At 42.5% G+C, this 23,021-nt stretch overlaps 6 non-coding genes and 1 pseudogene across 6 annotated transcripts; all 7 read right to left on the reverse strand.

Moving 5' to 3' along the window:
* Positions 1-11,419: 11,419 nt before the first annotated feature.
* LOC134063211 (5S ribosomal RNA) lies at positions 11,420-11,542 on the reverse strand (annotated as a pseudogene).
* Positions 11,543-13,179: 1,637 nt separating this feature from the next.
* Positions 13,180-13,298, reverse strand: LOC134062982 (5S ribosomal RNA). Its single transcript, XR_009935759.1, has one exon. It is a non-coding gene; the product is annotated as a 5S ribosomal RNA (ribosomal RNA).
* A 1,637-nt stretch (positions 13,299-14,935) lies between these two features.
* On the reverse strand, positions 14,936-15,054 carry LOC134063204 (5S ribosomal RNA). The gene has a single exon (XR_009935975.1). It is a non-coding gene; the product is annotated as a 5S ribosomal RNA (ribosomal RNA).
* A 1,637-nt stretch (positions 15,055-16,691) lies between these two features.
* LOC134063197 (5S ribosomal RNA) lies at positions 16,692-16,810 on the reverse strand. The gene has a single exon (XR_009935968.1). It is a non-coding gene; the product is annotated as a 5S ribosomal RNA (ribosomal RNA).
* Positions 16,811-18,447: 1,637 nt separating this feature from the next.
* On the reverse strand, positions 18,448-18,566 carry LOC134062983 (5S ribosomal RNA). Its single transcript, XR_009935760.1, has one exon. It is a non-coding gene; the product is annotated as a 5S ribosomal RNA (ribosomal RNA).
* Positions 18,567-20,203: 1,637 nt separating this feature from the next.
* LOC134062984 (5S ribosomal RNA) lies at positions 20,204-20,322 on the reverse strand. Its single transcript, XR_009935761.1, has one exon. It is a non-coding gene; the product is annotated as a 5S ribosomal RNA (ribosomal RNA).
* Positions 20,323-21,959: 1,637 nt separating this feature from the next.
* Positions 21,960-22,078, reverse strand: LOC134062985 (5S ribosomal RNA). The gene has a single exon (XR_009935762.1). It is a non-coding gene; the product is annotated as a 5S ribosomal RNA (ribosomal RNA).
* Between the last annotated feature and the right edge of the window lie 943 nt (positions 22,079-23,021).

Genomic DNA, 23,021 nt, shown 5'->3' on the forward strand with positions numbered 1-23,021 from the left:
CAGAGCGCTGTCTCTGAATAGCTATAGCAATAACACATATGCTAACCAAATTTGGTTCATTTTCGTGAATGTATGTGTCAACCACAACAGACAATGCACTAGGTGGCGCTATAGAGTCCCTAAGCCACACCCAAAGCCAGAGCTCTGTCTCTGAATAACTATAGCAATAACACACATGCCCACCAAATTTGGTTAATTTTTGTGAATGTATGTGTCAACCACAACAGACAATGCACTAGGTGGCGCTATAGTGTCCTTAAGCCAACCCGAGGCCAGAGCTCTGTCTCTGAATAACTATAGCAATAACACACATGCCCACAAAATTTGGTTCATTTTGGTGAATGTACGTGTCAACCACAACAGACAATGCATTAGGTGGCGCTCTAGAGTCCCTAAGCCACACTCTAGGCCAGAGCTCTGTCTCTGACTACTGATATCAATAATGCACAAGCCCACCAAATTTGGTTAATTTTGGTGAATGTTTGTGTCAACCACAACAGACAACGCACTAGGTGGCGCTATAGAGTCCCTATGCCACACCCTCTGCCAAAGCTCTGTCTCTGACTAGCCATAGCAATAACACACGTGTCCACCAAATTTGGTTCATTTTGGTGAATGTACGTGTCAACCACAAAAGATAACGTGCTGCTAGGTGGCGCTATAGAGTCCCAAAGCCACACCTTAGGCCAGAGCTCTGTCTCTGACTAGCAGAAGCAATTCCACATGTAGCTGCCAAATTACATCCAATTCATAACCTTTTTTCTGCCTATAACACCAACTTCCTGTGTCTTAATAAAACGCCATAATTCAAACCTTCGCCATTTCAATATACTTTTGAAATTCAAAAATCTGGTCGCAATTCCTCTCGGGCAACCCCTCAAGATCATTTTAGTGCTGATATGACATGATTTCGATAAACCGTCTAGGAGAAGTGTTTCAAAATACATGATGTGCAAAAATCATAATCATAATCATAACTCAAATTCTTCTAATATTTACTATAGAATGTGAATGTAAAAGTTGTTCAGATTAATAGAACACACATGCCTACCAAATTTGGTTCATTTTCGTGCATGCACGTGTCAACCACAACAGACAGCGCGGTAGGTGGCGCTATAGAGTCCCTGAGCCACACCCTTGGCCAGAGCTCTGTCTCTGAGTAGCGTTACCAATTCCACATCTAACTGCCAAATTTCAAGAGTTTTAGAGCATGCCAAGTTGGTGAATAAAGGCCAAACATGACCTGTAAGAAGATTCCACAGACAGAATAATAAATATAGCCGCAAGCGGCGATGGCGGGCCCGAGCACCTGCGGTGCGGAGACCTGTGACATTTCGGAATCTAACAAAGCAACATGAGGCGTGTTGGTGGGCATGTGCATGAGCAACACACATGGCCACCAAATTTGGTCAATTTTCTTGAATGTATGTGTCAACCACAACAGACAACGCGCTAGGTGGCGCTATAGAGTCCCTAAGCCACACCCTAGGCCAGAGCTGTTTTTCACTAGCGGCAGTAATAACACACAAGCTCATGAAATTTGATTCATTTTTGTGAATGTAAATGTCAACCCAAAACGGCTAACACGCTAGGTGGCGCTATAGAGTCCCTAAGCCACACCCTCAATAGCGATCGCAATAACACATGTGTCCACCAAATTTGGTTCATTTTCGTGAATGTATGTTTCAACCACAACAGACAACGCACTAGGTGGCGCTATAGAGTCCCTAAGCCACACCCTAGGCCAAAGCTCTGTCTCTGACTAGCGATAGCAATAACACATAAGTCCACCAAATTTGGTTCATTTTCATGAATGTTTGTGTCAACCACAACAGATAACGTACTACTAGGTGGCGCTATAGAGTCCCTAAGCCACACCCTAGGCCAGAGCTCTGTCTCTGACTAGCGATAGCAATAACACATAAGTCCACCAAATTTGGTTCATTTTCGTGAATGTTTGTGTCAACCACAACAGATAACGTGCTACTAGGTGGCGCTATAGAGTCCCTAAGCCACACCTTAGGCCAGAGCTCTGTCTCTGACTAGCGATAGCAAAAACACATAAATCCACCAAATTTGGTTCATTTTCGTGAATGTTTGTGTCAACCACAACAGATAACGTGCTACTAGGTGGCGCTATAGAGTCCCGAAGCCACACCTTAGGCCAGAGCTCTGTCTCTGACTAGCGATAGCAAAAACACATAAATCCACCAAATTTGGTTCATTTTCGTGAATGTTTGTGTCAACCACAACAGATAACGTGCTACTAGGTGGCGCTATAGAGTCCCGAAGCCACACCTTAGGCCAGAGCTCTGTCCCTGACTAGCAGAAGCAATTCCACATGTAGCTGCCAAATTACATCCAATTTATAACCTATTTTCTGCTTATAACACCAACTTCCTGTTTCGTAATAAGACGCCATAATTCAAACCTTCGCCATTTCGATATGCTTCGAAAATTCAAAAATCTGTTCGCAATTCCTCTCGGGCAAACCCTCAAGATCCTTTTACTGCTCATATGACATGATTTCGATAAACCGTCTAGGATAAGTGTTTCAAAATACATGATGTGCAAAAATCATAATCATAATCATAACTCAAATTTGTTTAAGATTCACTATGTAGTGTAAATGTAAAAGTTGTTTAGATTTATACAACACATCTGCCTACCAAATTTGGTTCATTTTCATGCATGCACATGTCAACCACAACAGACAGCGCGATAGGTGGTGCTATAGACCCCCTGAGCCACACCCTAGGCCAGGGCTCTGTCTCTCAGTATCAAATGCAATTCTACATATGCCTGCCAAATTACAAGAGTTTTGGAGCATGCCAAGTCGGTGAAACGGCCAAACGGGCTAAGACGAAGAGAGAATAATAATATTGTGTGTGTGTGTGTGTGAGTGTGAGTGTGTGAGTGTGTGAGTGTGTGAGTGAGTGAGTGAGTGAGTGAGTGAGTGACCAGGAGTCCCTAAGCCACACGCTAGGCCAGGGCTCTGTCTCAGACTAGAGGTGGCAACACACAAGGCAAAGACAAATTTTTATGAGGATTAGAACTTGGGTCTTACTCAGTCAGTCCCCAATTCAATCACAAAAATGACTTAACCTGAATAAAATCTTTATACACATGATCTTTTTTTTACCTTTTACTTTGCATCACACTGTCATTCTTGACTCTGTGTGTGTGTGTGTGTGTGTGTGTGTGTGTGTGTGTGTGTCTGTGTCTGTGTCTGTGTCTCTGTGTGGAGAGCGGGGGAGGAGAGAGAGACATCCAGCTGGGAGAGAGGGGAAAGTGTGAATAACTGTGGGGGGAAGGAAAGAAACAAGGAGGGGGAGAGTGGGTGAGCCACAGTGAGGGAGCGGCTAGGTAGTTCTGTGTGTAACACGCGCGGGCAGCAAGGAGCGGATAGGAGAGACCATAGTCATATGAAAACCTAAATAACTCACTTTCTGTTAATGTGGTTTACGTCGAAATTGCAGCATAGGTTGATATGATTATCATTATTCATCAACTCGCTTCAAAATATTTTAGCTAAAACTGTGTCCACCACAATCATTAATGCGCTTTTAAAAATCACAAACAACACCAAATTCAAAACTTTGTATATGACTGTCACTACAAACACACTAACTAATACTCCATCAAATTTCATCCAAATTAGTCACTGTTTTCTGCCTATAACACCAACTTTTTGTTCCTTTTATAAGACACCTAGGTTCAAACCTTCGCCATTTCGATATACTTTTGAAATTCAAAAATCTGTTCGCAATTTCTCTTGGGCAACCCCTCAAGATCATTTTACTGCTAAAATGACATGATTTCGACAAACCGTCTAGGAGAAGTGTTTCAAAATAAATGATGTGCAAAAATCAGAAAATCTCACATAATTCAAATTCTTTTAATATTTACTATATAGTTTCAATGTAAAAGTTGTTCGGATTAATACAACACACATGCCCACCAAATTTGGTTCATTTTCGTGCATGTGTGTGTCAAACACAACAGACAGCGCGGTAGGTGGCGCTATAGACCCCCTGAGCCACGCCCTAGGCCAGGGCTCTGTCTCTGAGTATCAAATGCAATTCTACATATGCCTGCCAATTTACAAGAGTTTTGGAGCATGCCAAGTTGGTGAAACGGCCAAACGGGCTAAGAGGAAGAGAGAATAATAATAATAATAATAATCTGAGCAAAAACAATAGGGCCTTGCACCTACGGTGCAGCCACTTTCAGTGGCCGCACCTCGGTGCTCGGGCCCTAATAATCTGAGCAGAAGCAATAGGGCCTTGCACCTACGGTGCAGCCACTTTCAGTGGCCGCACCTCGGTGCTCGGGCCCTAAAAATCCTTTTTTTAAGCGGAGCGAAAACACAGGGGATGTTTCATTGGAGAGAACAACCCTAATTTACAATTCATGAAATATAAGCTTCGTTTTAGAAACGTAGCCTCTCAATGAAAACAACGTACACATACCGGTCGGGATGCAGACGCTCCGAGTTGGGTCTCTGGCCAGTTAGGATTGCGCCTTCAGGTCATGTGTTGTGAAGAGGGTTGTTTCATGGATCCGCTTTGCTTCAACTTCGCCACGGAGAAAGTAAAAACAACTGCTCCAACTGCAGTTCTCTACTGGTGTGCTAGAGTCACTGGCAGCCAATGATCCATACATGTCCACAAATGTACACTAACGACGGAAAGCGTGGCGCTCCCTCCGGCGACGGAGACGTGAATGAGCGCTTCTCCTTAGCGCACGGTTTATATAGGCCTTATACGTAATAGTAGACACACGTCAATCGAATGCTGCATCTAATACGACAACATAGGCTATGTAGTAGCAACTGCTGTCAAGCAAAACTTCATGAAGCACGCTGATATTAGCTTTTCAAATATCAATTCGCTGTGCGTAAAAACAGGAACTTTGGTCACTCGCTCTACTCGGACATCCTGAAACGAGTAACCTACAGTTGTTCAGGAAAACACCACAATATCTGGGATGTCGACAGCCATGCAGACTGTAGGCTATTATCCATACTCAGGCAGTGTTGAAAAAATGACTTTGCAGCTCTTGGGCGAATGAACACAGCGAGACCGGGAATTGTACAAAACGGTGAAAACTAAAGGGACATAGAAAACAAAGCTGTCACCCCAAAAAAATAAGCTAAACATTCCAGATGAAAACAAGCACTAAAACTCCCCCAATCCGCCAACTGTTGACAGTCAACTCGTGCAATTTTGTTCGACCTGTTGCTGGCTTAGCCTATATTTCCTACCTATGCATTTAGTTATTTATTTATTTATTTATTTATTTATTTTGCTTTCAAACGGAGGAAGCAAATATTCAAAGGGGTTGGAACATCTACGTACTAGGGAGCAGGCACGCACAGACAGACAGCCTGAAAAAAAAAAAGTTGCACTGGCTGATGGAGAGAAAAACTTACGGCACCTGGTGTTCCCAAGCGAATTCTCCCCAAAGTCCCTATCTCTGCTCAACCGGCCAATAGTTGAGCGCCGTTGAGCAGCGTTAAGCGCTCAACAGTCCAATCATTGAGCCATGTTGAGCGCTCAACCCACCAATCATTGAGCATGAGCATCGATGGGCCAATCACCTTCACCAAATTCACGACGTCACGACGTCTCTGCTCGACGCTCTTTGAGCTGCGTTATGAAATTACTGGCGGCCATCTTTATTGGAGTTGGCGTTACTGACGTTACTGATGACTGATCAGACTGTTTTTATACTTTCAGGTAAGTTTGGTCTAATTATGGGCTTAGTAATGAATGAAACTCTATATATTTCGGATAGTTTGCCTGAACCGTAAAGGTTTTACATGATATCTCGTAGGCGCCGTACGTACTGACGCTAATTTTCTGTCACCAAGCGGCTAGGTTAATAGATAGGTCCCACCTCTTTGAAATGCGTTTAAAATACGACAAGACTATTGATTTTACATGTTGAGACCTTGAAGGATGTACTTCTACTGTGTGGACTCGAAATGTAAAGCTTAAATGTGCTTTAGACGTGTTAGAATATCACCCGCGATTAGCATGCTAAATGCATTGAAAGTGAATGAATGGGCTACGAATCGCCACTGTAATGATCTGACGTTCCCTGGAAACACTTTACAAATGTGATCAGATACCCTAGCTCACTTTTTAAGACCATAGAGATGGTGTAACAGAAGTGTGGAGTTGAAATTTGATGTATAAATATGCCTTAGAAGTGTAAACATGTCAACCGCGATTTGCATGCTAAAAACAAAGTGATGAATGAATGGGCTGTATTTGGTTGTCATAAGCACTTTGTTTCACCTGTTGGCTCTGGAAAGCAAATAGCACACACGTCATATCAGTACTCATTGCATGTGTTTTTTATATTTCCAGATTATTTGCTGTGGAGCCAGAGCCCACGGTGTCGTCCTCCTCCACTCGGCCAAAGCCTGCTGCGCCCACCCCCATTCTGCCAGGGCCTGCTGCGTCCACCCACCTCCAGCCAAAACCTGCTGCGCCCACCTATGGACCACCCCCTGTGTTGGCAGCACCCATACTGCTGGTTCTCCCCCCACAACCACAGGCTCCCTCGGTCCTGTTTCGTGGGCCATCGTGCAGCCAGAGCTTTGTACCTCCTGCACCAACAGTCAAGGCATTCATGCCAAACAAACCCTCGCAGCGACGTGGGGCTTGCCACGTGCACAATTGTAGTGGACAGCGGAAGAGGTACACACCTGCCAAGGACAGTGGCTTGAAGCACCCAGAGGATATTATCCTACTGTCCATCCACTAGAAAATCCACCACCTCTGGGTTTGACAATGTGGTGTACGACAGCTTTGAACACTTTAAATGTGTGGTGGATGCGGAGCTGGAAAAGAGCACTATGTAAATAACTGTGTAAATGACTTACCTGTGTGGTGCCACTTCTCCTGTGCCATCTGTAGGAGAGAGAAAGAGGTTTGTAGTGTTTGTGTGTGTGTGTGTGTGTGTGTGTGTGTGTGTGTTTCAAAGTGCTTCAGCAAGTACATTGCATTTATTTATAGTTCAAAAGCTTTTTTAAAAAAATGCACTTTACAGTTTTACTTAAGAATGTTCTTGTTTGTTTTTCTAATTATTATTATTTATGTTACTGTTAAAATGCACTTTGTAATTTAATTTCAATTTATTTTTTCTTATAGAGCGCCAAAACATTACACATGTCTCATGGCGCTTTACGGAGTGTTAGACTTTCAAATTGAGCCCATGAGTAACAGGGGCAAGGAAAAACTCCCTAGAGTTGGAGATACATATAGGAAGAAACCTCAGACAGATCCACGACTCAAGGGCCCAACCTATCTGCCTAGGGTCAGTTACAGTAAAGTCATTTTTATTATCAGAAGGTTCAAATAGTCCAGTGTACTTTGTATTATCTTTTTTATACAAACATGTTCTGGCCTATGTTCAATATCAAGACCAATCTAACCTCAATCATTTTAACCTTAATCAATTCCGATCCGACACAATCAATTTACATACCCTTTAGTGGTTGTTCATGTTCAGATAATCAGTTTTTTTCATGTGTGTTGTTTGTTTGTCTTTTCTCAGCTTCGTGTCCTTGTGATGTTTGAATGTCTGCTTCATGTTTAACAAACATTTGCCAAAGAAAACACACACAAAAATGTAACAAACAGGAATGGCTTGAGCCTTTATTTGTTGATTGGTGACCCTGAGTCTTTGGATAATCCTGTTCTTTATTGGGTTGATTTTTATTGTTAATCCGTTGTGCGTGTCCTTGTGATGTTTGTATGTCTGTCAGCTCCATGTTTAACTAAATGTTTGCAAGTGGTAGTAAATGTTTGTCTCTCAGGTTCTCGCTCGTACATCTGTACTTGGCTGTGGTGAGCGAGCTTTAAACCAAACAGATCTTGTTTACTTGTGTTGTCATGCATTGCCTTTCAAATGAAACACATTCTGGGTGAAAAATAAAAGTTGTAAAAGTATTTCAAGTATTTTGGAGTCTCTGTATGCTCAGGTTTCAGAAGGGGATAGTGTAAAAAAAAAAAAACCTGCCAAGAGCCTTTCAAACTGTCAAGCAAGCTTCCTGACAATTAAAGGAAGTCTCTTCAGATATGCACATTACCAGAAATTACTAGCTTTCAAACCTGTGTGAAAACACTGTGAATCTTCTTAGAATATTTACCTGAGTTAAAGCTCTGTCCTGTTCTGGAAAAATACAAATTTGATATAAAATAAAACATAAATACTCCGTATTCTCTATCATCATGTTTTGTATATATGATTCATAAGGACTGATCTATAACACCTAAATTGTACATCACCTACAATACACCCTCATTTTAATTCAGAGATGACATACAACAGCTTGGCCACCAGAGGGCGCCATGCTTTTTGATCCTTTTTGATCCTTTTTCTGCTCAACCCAGGATCAGCGATAGGGACTTTGGGGGGTCATGAGCCGTTCCCAAGCGAATTCTCCCCAAAGTCCCTATCTCTGCTCAACCGGCCAATAGTTGAGCGCCGTTGAGCAGCGTTAAGCGCTCAACAGTCCAATCATTGAGCCATGTTGAGCGCTCAACCCACCAATCATTGAGCATGAGCATCGATGGGCCAATCACCTTCACCAAATTCACGACGTCACGACGTCTCTGCTCGACGCTCTTTGAGCTGCGTTATGAAATTACTGGCGGCCATCTTTATTGGAGTTGGCGTTACTGACGTTACTGATGACTGATCAGACTGTTTTTATACTTTCAGGTAAGTTTGGTCTAATTATGGGCTTAGTAATGAATGAAACTCTATATATTTCGGATAGTTTGCCTGAACCGTAAAGGTTTTACATGATATCTCGTAGGCGCCGTACGTACTGACGCTAATTTTCTGTCACCAAGCGGCTAGGTTAATAGATAGGTCCCACCTCTTTGAAATGCGTTTAAAATACGACAAGACTATTGATTTTACATGTTGAGACCTTGAAGGATGTACTTCTACTGTGTGGACTCGAAATGTAAAGCTTAAATGTGCTTTAGACGTGTTAGAATATCACCCGCGATTAGCATGCTAAATGCATTGAAAGTGAATGAATGGGCTACGAATCGCCACTGTAATGATCTGACGTTCCCTGGAAACACTTTACAAATGTGATCAGATACCCTAGCTCACTTTTTAAGACCATAGAGATGGTGTAACAGAAGTGTGGAGTTGAAATTTGATGTATAAATATGCCTTAGAAGTGTAAACATGTCAACCGCGATTTGCATGCTAAAAACAAAGTGATGAATGAATGGGCTGTATTTGGTTGTCATAAGCACTTTGTTTCACCTGTTGGCTCTGGAAAGCAAATAGCACACACGTCATATCAGTACTCATTGCATGTGTTTTTTATATTTCCAGATTATTTGCTGTGGAGCCAGAGCCCACGGTGTCGTCCTCCTCCACTCGGCCAAAGCCTGCTGCGCCCACCCCCATTCTGCCAGGGCCTGCTGCGTCCACCCACCTCCAGCCAAAACCTGCTGCGCCCACCTATGGACCACCCCCTGTGTTGGCAGCACCCATACTGCTGGTTCTCCCCCCACAACCACAGGCTCCCTCGGTCCTGTTTCGTGGGCCATCGTGCAGCCAGAGCTTTGTACCTCCTGCACCAACAGTCAAGGCATTCATGCCAAACAAACCCTCGCAGCGACGTGGGGCTTGCCACGTGCACAATTGTAGTGGACAGCGGAAGAGGTACACACCTGCCAAGGACAGTGGCTTGAAGCACCCAGAGGATATTATCCTACTGTCCATCCACTAGAAAATCCACCACCTCTGGGTTTGACAATGTGGTGTACGACAGCTTTGAACACTTTAAATGTGTGGTGGATGCGGAGCTGGAAAAGAGCACTATGTAAATAACTGTGTAAATGACTTACCTGTGTGGTGCCACTTCTCCTGTGCCATCTGTAGGAGAGAGAAAGAGGTTTGTAGTGTTTGTGTGTGTGTGTGTGTGTGTGTGTGTGTGTGTGTTTCAAAGTGCTTCAGCAAGTACATTGCATTTATTTATAGTTCAAAAGCTTTTTTAAAAAAATGCACTTTACAGTTTTACTTAAGAATGTTCTTGTTTGTTTTTCTAATTATTATTATTTATGTTACTGTTAAAATGCACTTTGTAATTTAATTTCAATTTATTTTTTCTTATAGAGCGCCAAAACATTACACATGTCTCATGGCGCTTTACGGAGTGTTAGACTTTCAAATTGAGCCCATGAGTAACAGGGGCAAGGAAAAACTCCCTAGAGTTGGAGATACATATAGGAAGAAACCTCAGACAGATCCACGACTCAAGGGCCCAACCTATCTGCCTAGGGTCAGTTACAGTAAAGTCATTTTTATTATCAGAAGGTTCAAATAGTCCAGTGTACTTTGTATTATCTTTTTTATACAAACATGTTCTGGCCTATGTTCAATATCAAGACCAATCTAACCTCAATCATTTTAACCTTAATCAATTCCGATCCGACACAATCAATTTACATACCCTTTAGTGGTTGTTCATGTTCAGATAATCAGTTTTTTTCATGTGTGTTGTTTGTTTGTCTTTTCTCAGCTTCGTGTCCTTGTGATGTTTGAATGTCTGCTTCATGTTTAACAAACATTTGCCAAAGAAAACACACACAAAAATGTAACAAACAGGAATGGCTTGAGCCTTTATTTGTTGATTGGTGACCCTGAGTCTTTGGATAATCCTGTTCTTTATTGGGTTGATTTTTATTGTTAATCCGTTGTGCGTGTCCTTGTGATGTTTGTATGTCTGTCAGCTCCATGTTTAACTAAATGTTTGCAAGTGGTAGTAAATGTTTGTCTCTCAGGTTCTCGCTCGTACATCTGTACTTGGCTGTGGTGAGCGAGCTTTAAACCAAACAGATCTTGTTTACTTGTGTTGTCATGCATTGCCTTTCAAATGAAACACATTCTGGGTGAAAAATAAAAGTTGTAAAAGTATTTCAAGTATTTTGGAGTCTCTGTATGCTCAGGTTTCAGAAGGGGATAGTGTAAAAAAAAAAAAACCTGCCAAGAGCCTTTCAAACTGTCAAGCAAGCTTCCTGACAATTAAAGGAAGTCTCTTCAGATATGCACATTACCAGAAATTACTAGCTTTCAAACCTGTGTGAAAACACTGTGAATCTTCTTAGAATATTTACCTGAGTTAAAGCTCTGTCCTGTTCTGGAAAAATACAAATTTGATATAAAATAAAACATAAATACTCCGTATTCTCTATCATCATGTTTTGTATATATGATTCATAAGGACTGATCTATAACACCTAAATTGTACATCACCTACAATACACCCTCATTTTAATTCAGAGATGACATACAACAGCTTGGCCACCAGAGGGCGCCATGCTTTTTGATCCTTTTTGATCCTTTTTCTGCTCAACCCAGGATCAGCGATAGGGACTTTGGGGGGTCATGAGCCGTTCCCAGGCGGTCTCCCATCCAAGTACTAACCAGGCCCGACGCTGCTTAGCTTCCGAGATCGGACGAGATCGGGCGTGTTCAGCGTGGTATGGCCGTAAGCGAAAGCAACCGGCCAAAGTAACCTACTTAAAGCTCCCCAACCCGGGTTGGAGACGCGTGTGTTGTGAAAGGTGAGGTACGCTACAGTATGTGTTCATGAAAACAAGGGCGCATTTTCCGCGTGGAGTTCAACTTTGAAAGTGAAGAATACAACAAATGGCATTTAAAACTTGGTAACATTTCCAATAACTGTTCCTTCTTTATCCTAAAAACGAAGGGTACTGACAGAAGAGTTTGGTTAGGCAAGTGCATATACTTTACTCACAGTTCAACACACATAGGGCAGCTTTATCTCTGATTAAAACGCTCACAGATTTGTTTAGAAGCTAAAGAAATTGTAATGGTGACATAGCATGGCAAAAACCACTTGGTGTACACCATTTGAAACTACCACAAGTAAATTAGAAAACGTCACTGGAGTAAAAAAAAAAAAAAAAGCTCAGCTTTTCAAACAAAGATTATACTCAAAGCTAAGGAGAGAAATCAGTGTCTGGCCATGCATGAGAATATAAAACCACTAAGTATTTGATGGGATATAAAAAATAAAATAAAAAATCCTTTTTTTAAGCGGAGCGAAAACACAGGGGATGTTTCATTGGAGAGAACAACCCTAATTTACAATTCATGAAATATAAGCTTCGTTTTAGAAACGTAGCCTCTCAATGAAAACAACGTACACATACCGGTCGGGATGCAGACGCTCCGAGTTGGGTCTCTGGCCAGTTAGGATTGCGCCTTCAGGTCATGTGTTGTGAAGAGGGTTGTTTCATGGATCCGCTTTGCTTCAACTTCGCCACGGAGAAAGTAAAAACAACTGCTCCAACTGCAGTTCTCTACTGGTGTGCTAGAGTCACTGGCAGCCAATGATCCATACATGTCCACAAATGTACACTAACGACGGAAAGCGTGGCGCTCCCTCCGGCGACGGAGACGTGAATGAGCGCTTCTCCTTAGCGCACGGTTTATATAGGCCTTATACGTAATAGTAGACACACGTCAATCGAATGCTGCATCTAATACGACAACATAGGCTATGTAGTAGCAACTGCTGTCAAGCAAAACGTCATGAAGCACGCTGATATTAGCTTTTCAAATATCAATTCGCTGTGCGTAAAAACAGGAACTTTGGTCACTCGCTCTACTCGGACATCCTGAAACGAGTAACCTACAGTTGTTCAGGAAAACACCACAATATCTGGGATGTCGACAGCCATGCAGACTGTAGGCTATTATCCATACTCAGGCAGTGTTGAAAAAATGACTTTGCAGCTCTTGGGCGAATGAACACAGCGAGACCGGGAATTGTACAAAACGGTGAAAACTAAAGGGACATAGAAAACAAAGCTGTCACCCCCAAAAAATAAGCTAAACATTCCAGATGAAAACAAGCACTAAAACTCCCCCAATCCGCCAACTGTTGACAGTCAACTCGTGCAATTTTGTTCGACCTGTTGCTGGCTTAGCCTATATTTCCTACCTATGCATTTAGTTATTTATTTATTTATTTATTTATTTATTTTGCTTTCAAACGGAGGAAGCAAATATTCAAAGGGGTTGGAACATCTACGTACTAGGGAGCAGGCACGCACAGACAGACAGCCTGAAAAAAAAAAAGTTGCACTGGCTGATGGAGAGAAAAGCTTACGGCACCTGGTATTCCCAGGCGGTCTCCCATCCAAGTACTAACCAGGCCCGACGCTGCTTAGCTTCCGAGATCGGACGAGATCGGGCGTGTTCAGCGTGGTATGGCCGTAAGCGAAAGCAACCGGCCAAAGTAACCTACTTAAAGCTCCCCAACCCGGGTTGGAGACGCGTGTGTTGTGAAAGGTGAGGTACGCTACAGTATGTGTTCATGAAAACAAGGGCGCATTTTCCGCGTGGAGTTCAACTTTGAAAGTGAAGAATACAACAAATGGCATTTAAAACTTGGTAACATTTCCAATAACTGTTCCTTCTTTATCCTAAAAACGAAGGGTACTGACAGAAGAGTTTGGTTAGGCAAGTGCATATACTTTACTCACAGTTCAACACACATAGGGCAGCTTTATCTCTGATTAAAACGCTCACAGATTTGTTTAGAAGCTAAAGAAATTGTAATGGTGACATAGCATGGCAAAAACCACTTGGTGTACACCATTTGAAACTACCACAAGTAAATTAGAAAACGTCACTGGAGTAAAAAAAAAAAAAAAAGCTCAGCTTTTCAAACAAAGATGATACTCAAAGCTAAGGAGAGAAATCAGTGCCTGGCCATGCATGAGAATATAAAACCACTAAGTATTTGATGGGATATAAAAAATAAAATAAAAAATCCTTTTTTTAAGCGGAGCGAAAACACAGGGGATGTTTCATTGGAGAGAACAACCCTAATTTACAATTCATGAAATATAAGCTTCGTTTTAGAAACGTAGCCTCTCAATGAAAACAACGTACACATACCGGTCGGGATGCAGACGCTCCGAGTTGGGTCTCTGGCCAGTTAGGATTGCGCCTTCAGGTCATGTGTTGTGAAGAGGGTTGTTTCATGGATCCGCTTTGCTTCAACTTCGCCACGGAGAAAGTAAAAACAACTGCTCCAACTGCAGTTCTCTACTGGTGTGCTAGAGTCACTGGCAGCCAATGATCCATACATGTCCACAAATGTACACTAACGACGGAAAGCGTGGCGCTCCCTCCGGCGACGGAGACGTGAATGAGCGCTTCTCCTTAGCGCACGGTTTATATAGGCCTTATACGTAATAGTAGACACACGTCAATCGAATGCTGCATCTAATACGACAACATAGGCTATGTAGTAGCAACTGCTGTCAAGCAAAACTTCATGAAGCACGCTGATATTAGCTTTTCAAATATCAATTCGCTGTGCGTAAAAACAGGAACTTTGGTCACTCGCTCTACTCGGACATCCTGAAACGAGTAACCTACAGTTGTTCAGGAAAACACCACAATATCTGGGATGTCGACAGCCATGCAGACTGTAGGCTATTATCCATACTCAGGCAGTGTTGAAAAAATGACTTTGCAGCTCTTGGGCGAATGAACACAGCGAGACCGGGAATTGTACAAAACGGTGAAAACTAAAGGGACATAGAAAACAAAGCTGTCACCCCCAAAAAATAAGCTAAACATTCCAGATGAAAACAAGCACTAAAACTCCCCCAATCCGCCAACTGTTGACAGTCAACTCGTGCAATTTTGTTCGACCTGTTGCTGGCTTAGCCTATATTTCCTACCTATGCATTTAGTTATTTATTTATTTATTTATTTATTTATTTTGCTTTCAAACGGAGGAAGCAAATATTCAAAGGGGTTGGAACATCTACGTACTAGGGAGCAGGCACGCACAGACAGACAGCCTGAAAAAAAAAAAGTTGCACTGGCTGATGGAGAGAAAAGCTTACGGCACCTGGTATTCCCAGGCGGTCTCCCATCCAAGTACTAACCAGGCCCGACGCTGCTTAGCTTACGAGAACGGACGAGATCGGGCGTGTTCAGCGTGGTATGGCCGTAAGCGAAAGCAACCGGCCAAAGTAACCTACTTAAAGCTCCCCAACCCGGGTTGGAGACGCGTGTGTTGTGAAAGGTGAGGTACGCTACAGTATGTGTTCATGAAAACAAGGGCGCATTTTCCGCGTGGAGTTCAACTTTGAAAGTGAAGAATACAACAAATGGCATTTAAAACTTGGTAACATTTCCAATAACTGTTCCTTCTTTATCCTAAAAACGAAGGGTACTGACAGAAGAGTTTGGTTAGGCAAGTGCATATACTTTACTCACAGTTCAACACACATAGGGCAGCTTTATCTCTGATTAAAACGCTCACAGATTTGTTTAGAAGCTAAAGAAATTGTAATGGTGACATAGCATGGCAAAAACCACTTGGTGTACACCATTTGAAACTACCACAAGTAAATTAGAAAACGTCACTGGAGTAAAAAAAAAAAAAAAAGCTCAGCTTTTCAAACAAAGATGATACTCAAAGCTAAGGAGAGAAATCAGTGTCTGGCCATGCATGAGAATATAAAACCACTAAGTATTTGATGGGATATAAAAAATAAAATAAAAAATCCTTTTTTTAAGCGGAGCGAAAACACAGGGGATGTTTCATTGGAGAGAACAACCCTAATTTACAATTCATGAAATATAAGCTTCGTTTTAGAAACGTAGCCTCTCAATGAAAACAACGTACACATACCGGTCGGGATGCAGACGCTCCGAGTTGGGTCTCTGGCCAGTTAGGATTGCGCCTTCAGGTCATGTGTTGTGAAGAGGGTTGTTTCATGGATCCGCTTTGCTTCAACTTCGCCACGGAGAAAGTAAAAACAACTGCTCCAACTGCAGTTCTCTACTGGTGTGCTAGAGTCACTGGCAGCCAATGATCCATACATGTCCACAAATGTACACTAACGACGGAAAGCGTGGCGCTCCCTCCGGCGACGGAGACGTGAATGAGCGCTTCTCCTTAGCGCACGGTTTATATAGGCCTTATACGTAATAGTAGACACACGTCAATCGAATGCTGCATCTAATACGACAACATAGGCTATGTAGTAGCAACTGCTGTCAAGCAAAACTTCATGAAGCACGCTAATATTAGCTTTTCAAATATCAATTCGCTGTGCGTAAAAACAGGAACTTTGGTCACTCGCTCTACTCGGACATCCTGAAACGAGTAACCTACAGTTGTTCAGGAAAACACCACAATATCTGGGATGTCGACAGCCATGCAGACTGTAGGCTATTATCCATACTCAGGCAGTGTTGAAAAAATGACTTTGCAGCTCTTGGGCGAATGAACACAGCGAGACCGGGAATTGTACAAAACGGTGAAAACTAAAGGGACATAGAAAACAAAGCTGTCACCCCCAAAAAATAAGCTAAACATTCCAGATGAAAACAAGCACTAAAACTCCCCCAATCCGCCAACTGTTGACAGTCAACTCGTGCAATTTTGTTCGACCTGTTGCTGGCTTAGCCTATATTTCCTACCTATGCATTTAGTTATTTATTTATTTATTTATTTATTTATTTTGCTTTCAAACGGAGGAAGCAAATATTCAAAGGGGTTGGAACATCTACGTACTAGGGAGCAGGCACGCACAGACAGACAGCCTGAAAAAAAAAAAGTTGCACTGGCTGATGGAGAGAAAAGCTTACGGCACCTGGTATTCCCAGGCGGTCTCCCATCCAAGTACTAACCAGGCACGACGCTGCTTAGCTTCCGAGATCGGACGAGATCGGGCGTGTTCAGCGTGGTATGGCCGTAAGCGAAAGCAACCGGCCAAAGTAACCTACTTAAAGCTCCCCAACCCGGGTTGGAGACGCGTGTGTTGTGAAAGGTGAGGTACGCTACAGTATGTGTTCATGAAAACAAGGGCGCATTTTCCGCGTGGAGTTCAACTTTGAAAGTGAAGAATACAACAAATGGCATTTAAAACTTGGTAACATTTCCAATAACTGTTCCTTCTTTATCCTAAAAACGAAGGGTACTGACAGAAGAGTTTGGTTAGGCAAGTGCATATACTTTACTCACAGTTCAACACACATAGGGCAGCTTTATCTCTGATTAAAACGCTCACAGATTTGTTTAGAAGCTAAAGAAATTGTAATGGTGACATAGCATGGCAAAAACCACTTGGTGTACACCATTTGAAACTACCACAAGTAAATTAGAAAACGTCACTGGAGTAAAAAAAAAAAAAAAAGCTCAGCTTTTCAAACAAAGATGATACTCAAAGCTAAGGAGAGAAATCAGTGTCTGGCCATGCATGAGAATATAAAACCACTAAGTATTTGATGGGATATAAAAAATAAAATAAAAAATCCTTTTTTTAAGCGGAGCGAAAACACAGGGGATGTTTCATTGGAGAGAACAACCCTAATTTACAATTCATGAAATATAAGCTTCGTTTTAGAAACGTAGCCTCTCAATGAAAACAACGTACACATACCGGTCGGGATGCAGACGCTCCGAGTTGGGTCTCTGGCCAGTTAGGATTGCGCCTTCAGGTCATGTGTTGTGAAGAGGGTTGTTTCATGGATCCGCTTTGCTTCAACTTCGCCACGGAGAAAGTAAAAACAACTGCTCCAACTGCAGTTCTCTACTGGTGTGCTAGAGTCACTGGCAGCCAATGATCCATACATGTCCACAAATGTACACTAACGACGGAAAGCGTGGCGCTCCCTCCGGCGACGGAGACGTGAATGAGCGCTTCTCCTTAGCGCACGGTTTATATAGGCCTTATACGTAATAGTAGACACACGTCAATCGAATGCTGCATCTAATACGACAACATAGGCTATGTAGTAGCAACTGCTGTCAAGCAAAACTTCATGAAGCACGCTGATATTAGCTTTTCAAATATCAATTCGCTGTGCGTAAAAACAGGAACTTTGGTCACTCGCTCTACTCGGACATCCTGAAACGAGTAACCTACAGTTGTTCAGGAAAACACCACAATATCTGGGATGTCGACAGCCATGCAGACTGTAGGCTATTATCCATACTCAGGCAGTGTTGAAAAAATGACTTTGCAGCTCTTGGGCGAATGAACACAGCGAGACCGGGAATTGTACAAAACGGTGAAAACTAAAGGGACATAGAAAACAAAGCTGTCACCCCCAAAAAATAAGCTAAACATTCCAGATGAAAACAAGCACTAAAACTCCCCCAATCCGCCAACTGTTGACAGTCAACTCGTGCAATTTTGTTCGACCTGTTGCTGGCTTAGCCTATATTTCCTACCTATGCATTTAGTTATTTATTTATTTATTTATTTATTTATTTTGCTTTCAAACGGAGGAAGCAAATATTCAAAGGGGTTGGAACATCTACGTACTAGGGAGCAGGCACGCACAGACAGACAGCCTGAAAAAAAAAAAGTTGCACTGGCTGATGGAGAGAAAAGCTTACGGCACCTGGTATTCCCAGGCGGTCTCCCATCCAAGTACTAACCAGGCCCGACGCTGCTTAGCTTCCGAGATCGGACGAGATCGGGCGTGTTCAGCGTGGTATGGCCGTAAGCGAAAGCAACCGGCCAAAGTAACCTACTTAAAGCTCCCCAACCCGGGTTGGAGACGCGTGTGTTGTGAAAGGTGAGGTACGCTACAGTATGTGTTCATGAAAACAAGGGCGCATTTTCCGCGTGGAGTTCAACTTTGAAAGTGAAGAATACAACAAATGGCATTTAAAACTTGGTAACATTTCCAATAACTGTTCCTTCTTTATCCTAAAAACGAAGGGTACTGACAGAAGAGTTTGGTTAGGCAAGTGCATATACTTTACTCACAGTTCAACACACATAGGGCAGCTTTATCTCTGATTAAAACGCTCACAGATTTGTTTAGAAGCTAAAGAAATTGTAATGGTGACATAGCATGGCAAAAACCACTTGGTGTACACCATTTGAAACTACCACAAGTAAATTAGAAAACGTCACTGGAGTAAAAAAAAAAAAAAAAGCTCAGCTTTTCAAACAAAGATTATACTCAAAGCTAAGGAGAGAAATCAGTGTCTGGCCATGCATGAGAATATAAAACCACTAAGTATTTGATGGGATATAAAAAATAAAATAAAAAATCCTTTTTTTAAGCGGAGCGAAAACACAGGGGATGTTTCATTGGAGAGAACAACCCTAATTTACAATTCATGAAATATAAGCTTCGTTTTAGAAACGTAGCCTCTCAATGAAAACAACGTACACATACCGGTCGGGATGCAGACGCTCCGAGTTGGGTCTCTGGCCAGTTAGGATTGCGCCTTCAGGTCATGTGTTGTGAAGAGGGTTGTTTCATGGATCCGCTTTGCTTCAACTTCGCCACGGAGAAAGTAAAAACAACTGCTCCAACTGCAGTTCTCTACTGGTGTGCTAGAGTCACTGGCAGCCAATGATCCATACATGTCCACAAATGTACACTAACGACGGAAAGCGTGGCGCTCCCTCCGGCGACGGAGACGTGAATGAGCGCTTCTCCTTAGCGCACGGTTTATATAGGCCTTATACGTAATAGTAGACACACGTCAATCGAATGCTGCATCTAATACGACAACATAGGCTATGTAGTAGCAACTGCTGTCAAGCAAAACTTCATGAAGCACGCTGATATTAGCTTTTCAAATATCAATTCGCTGTGCGTAAAAACAGGAACTTTGGTCACTCGCTCTACTCGGACATCCTGAAACGAGTAACCTACAGTTGTTCAGGAAAACACCACAATATCTGGGATGTCGACAGCCATGCAGACTGTAGGCTATTATCCATACTCAGGCAGTGTTGAAAAAATGACTTTGCAGCTCTTGGGCGAATGAACACAGCGAGACCGGGAATTGTACAAAACGGTGAAAACTAAAGGGACATAGAAAACAAAGCTGTCACCCCCAAAAAATAAGCTAAACATTCCAGATGAAAACAAGCACTAAAACTCCCCCAATCCGCCAACTGTTGACAGTCAACTCGTGCAATTTTGTTCGACCTGTTGCTGGCTTAGCCTATATTTCCTACCTATGCATTTAGTTATTTATTTATTTATTTATTTATTTATTTTGCTTTCAAACGGAGGAAGCAAATATTCAAAGGGGTTGGAACATCTACGTACTAGGGAGCAGGCACGCACAGACAGACAGCCTGAAAAAAAAAAAGTTGCACTGGCTGATGGAGAGAAAAGCTTACGGCACCTGGTATTCCCAGGCGGTCTCCCATCCAAGTACTAACCAGGCCCGACGCTGCTTAGCTTCCGAGATCGGACGAGATCGGGCGTGTTCAGCGTGGTATGGCCGTAAGCGAAAGCAACCGGCCAAAGTAACCTACTTAAAGCTCCCCAACCCGGGTTGGAGACGCGTGTGTTGTGAAAGGTGAGGTACGCTACAGTATGTGTTCATGAAAACAAGGGCGCATTTTCCGCGTGGAGTTCAACTTTGAAAGTGAAGAATACAACAAATGGCATTTAAAACTTGGTAACATTTCCAATAACTGTTCCTTCTTTATCCTAAAAACGAAGGGTACTGACAGAAGAGTTTGGTTAGGCAAGTGCATATACTTTACTCACAGTTCAACACACATAGGGCAGCTTTATCTCTGATTAAAACGCTCACAGATTTGTTTAGAAGCTAAAGAAATTGTAATGGTGACATAGCATGGCAAAAACCACTTGGTGTACACCATTTGAAACTACCACAAGTAAATTAGAAAACGTCACTGGAGTAAAAAAAAAAAAAAAAGCTCAGCTTTTCAAACAAAGATGATACTCAAAGCTAAGGAGAGAAATCAGTGCCTGGCCATGCATGAGAATATAAAACCACTAAGTATTTGATGGGATATAAAAAATAAAATAAAAAATCCTTTTTTTAAGCGGAGCGAAAACACAGGGGATGTTTCATTGGAGAGAACAACCCTAATTTACAATTCATGAAATATAAGCTTCGTTTTAGAAACGTAGCCTCTCAATGAAAACAACGTACACATACCGGTCGGGATGCAGACGCTCCGAGTTGGGTCTCTGGCCAGTTAGGATTGCGCCTTCAGGTCATGTGTTGTGAAGAGGGTTATTTCATGGATCCGCTTTGCTTCAACTTCGCCACGGAGAAAGTAAAAACAACTGCTCCAACTGCAGTTCTCTACTGGTGTGCTAGAGTCACTGGCAGCCAATGATCCATACATGTCCACAAATGTACACTAACGACGGAAAGCGTGGCGCTCCCTCCGGCGACGGAGACGTGAATGAGCGCTTCTCCTTAGCGCACGGTTTATATAGGCCTTATACGTAATAGTAGACACACGTCAATCGAATGCTGCATCTAATACGACAACATAGGCTATGTAGTAGCAACTGCTGTCAAGCAAAACTTCATGAAGCACGCTGATATTAGCTTTTCAAATATCAATTCGCTGTGCGTAAAAACAGGAACTTTGGTCACTCGCTCTACTCGGACATCCTGAAACGAGTAACCTACAGTTGTTCAGGAAAACACCACAATATCTGGGATGTCGACAGCCATGCAGACTGTAGGCTATTATCCATACTCAGGCAGTGTTGAAAAAATGACTTTGCAGCTCTTGGGCGAATGAACACAGCGAGACCGGGAATTGTACAAAACGGTGAAAACTAAAGGGACATAGAAAACAAAGCTGTCACCCCCAAAAAATAAGCTAAACATTCCAGATGAAAACAAGCACTAAAACTCCCCCAATCCGCCAACTGTTGACAGTCAACTCGTGCAATTTTGTTCGACCTGTTGCTGGCTTAGCCTATATTTCCTACCTATGCATTTAGTTATTTATTTATTTATTTATTTATTTATTTTGCTTTCAAACGGAGGAAGCAAATATTCAAAGGGGTTGGAACATCTACGTACTAGGGAGCAGGCACGCACAGACAGACAGCCTGAAAAAAAAAAAGTTGCACTGGCTGATGGAGAGAAAAGCTTACGGCACCTGGTATTCCCAGGCGGTCTCCCATCCAAGTACTAACCAGGCCCGACGCTGCTTAGCTTCCGAGATCGGACGAGATCGGGCGTGTTCAGCGTGGTATGGCCGTAAGCGAAAGCAACCGGCCAAAGTAACCTACTTAAAGCTCCCCAACCCGGGTTGGAGACGCGTGTGTTGTGAAAGGTGAGGTACGCTACAGTATGTGTTCATGAAAACAAGGGCGCATTTTCCGCGTGGAGTTCAACTTTGAAAGTGAAGAATACAACAAATGGCATTTAAAACTTGGTAACATTTCCAATAACTGTTCCTTCTTTATCCTAAAAACGAAGGGTACTGACAGAAGAGTTTGGTTAGGCAAGTGCATATACTTTACTCACAGTTCAACACACATAGGGCAGCTTTATCTCTGATTAAAACGCTCACAGATTTGTTTAGAAGCTAAAGAAATTGTAATGGTGACATAGCATGGCAAAAACCACTTGGTGTACACCATTTGAAACTACCACAAGTAAATTAGAAAACGTCACTGGAGTAAAAAAAAAAAAAAAAGCTCAGCTTTTCAAACAAAGATGATACTCAAAGCTAAGGAGAGAAATCAGTGTCTGGCCATGCATGAGAATATAAAACCACTAAGTATTTGATGGGATATAAAAAATAAAATAAAAAATCCTTTTTTTAAGCGGAGCGAAAACACAGGGGATGTTTCATTGGAGAGAACAACCCTAATTTACAATTCATGAAATATAAGCTTCGTTTTAGAAACGTAGCCTCTCAATGAAAACAACGTACACATACCGGTCGGGATGCAGACGCTCCGAGTTGGGTCTCTGGCCAGTTAGGATTGCGCCTTCAGGTCATGTGTTGTGAAGAGGGTTGTTTCATGGATCCGCTTTGCTTCAACTTCGCCACGGAGAAAGTAAAAACAACTGCTCCAACTGCAGTTCTCTACTGGTGTGCTAGAGTCACTGGCAGCCAATGATCCATACATGTCCACAAATGTACACTAACGACGGAAAGCGTGGCGCTCCCTCCGGCGACGGAGACGTGAATGAGCGC

Source organism: Sardina pilchardus, chromosome 17 (genome assembly GCF_963854185.1).
Source record: "Sardina pilchardus chromosome 17, fSarPil1.1, whole genome shotgun sequence".
In the NCBI taxonomy this organism is placed as follows: Eukaryota; Metazoa; Chordata; class Actinopteri; order Clupeiformes; family Clupeidae; genus Sardina; species Sardina pilchardus.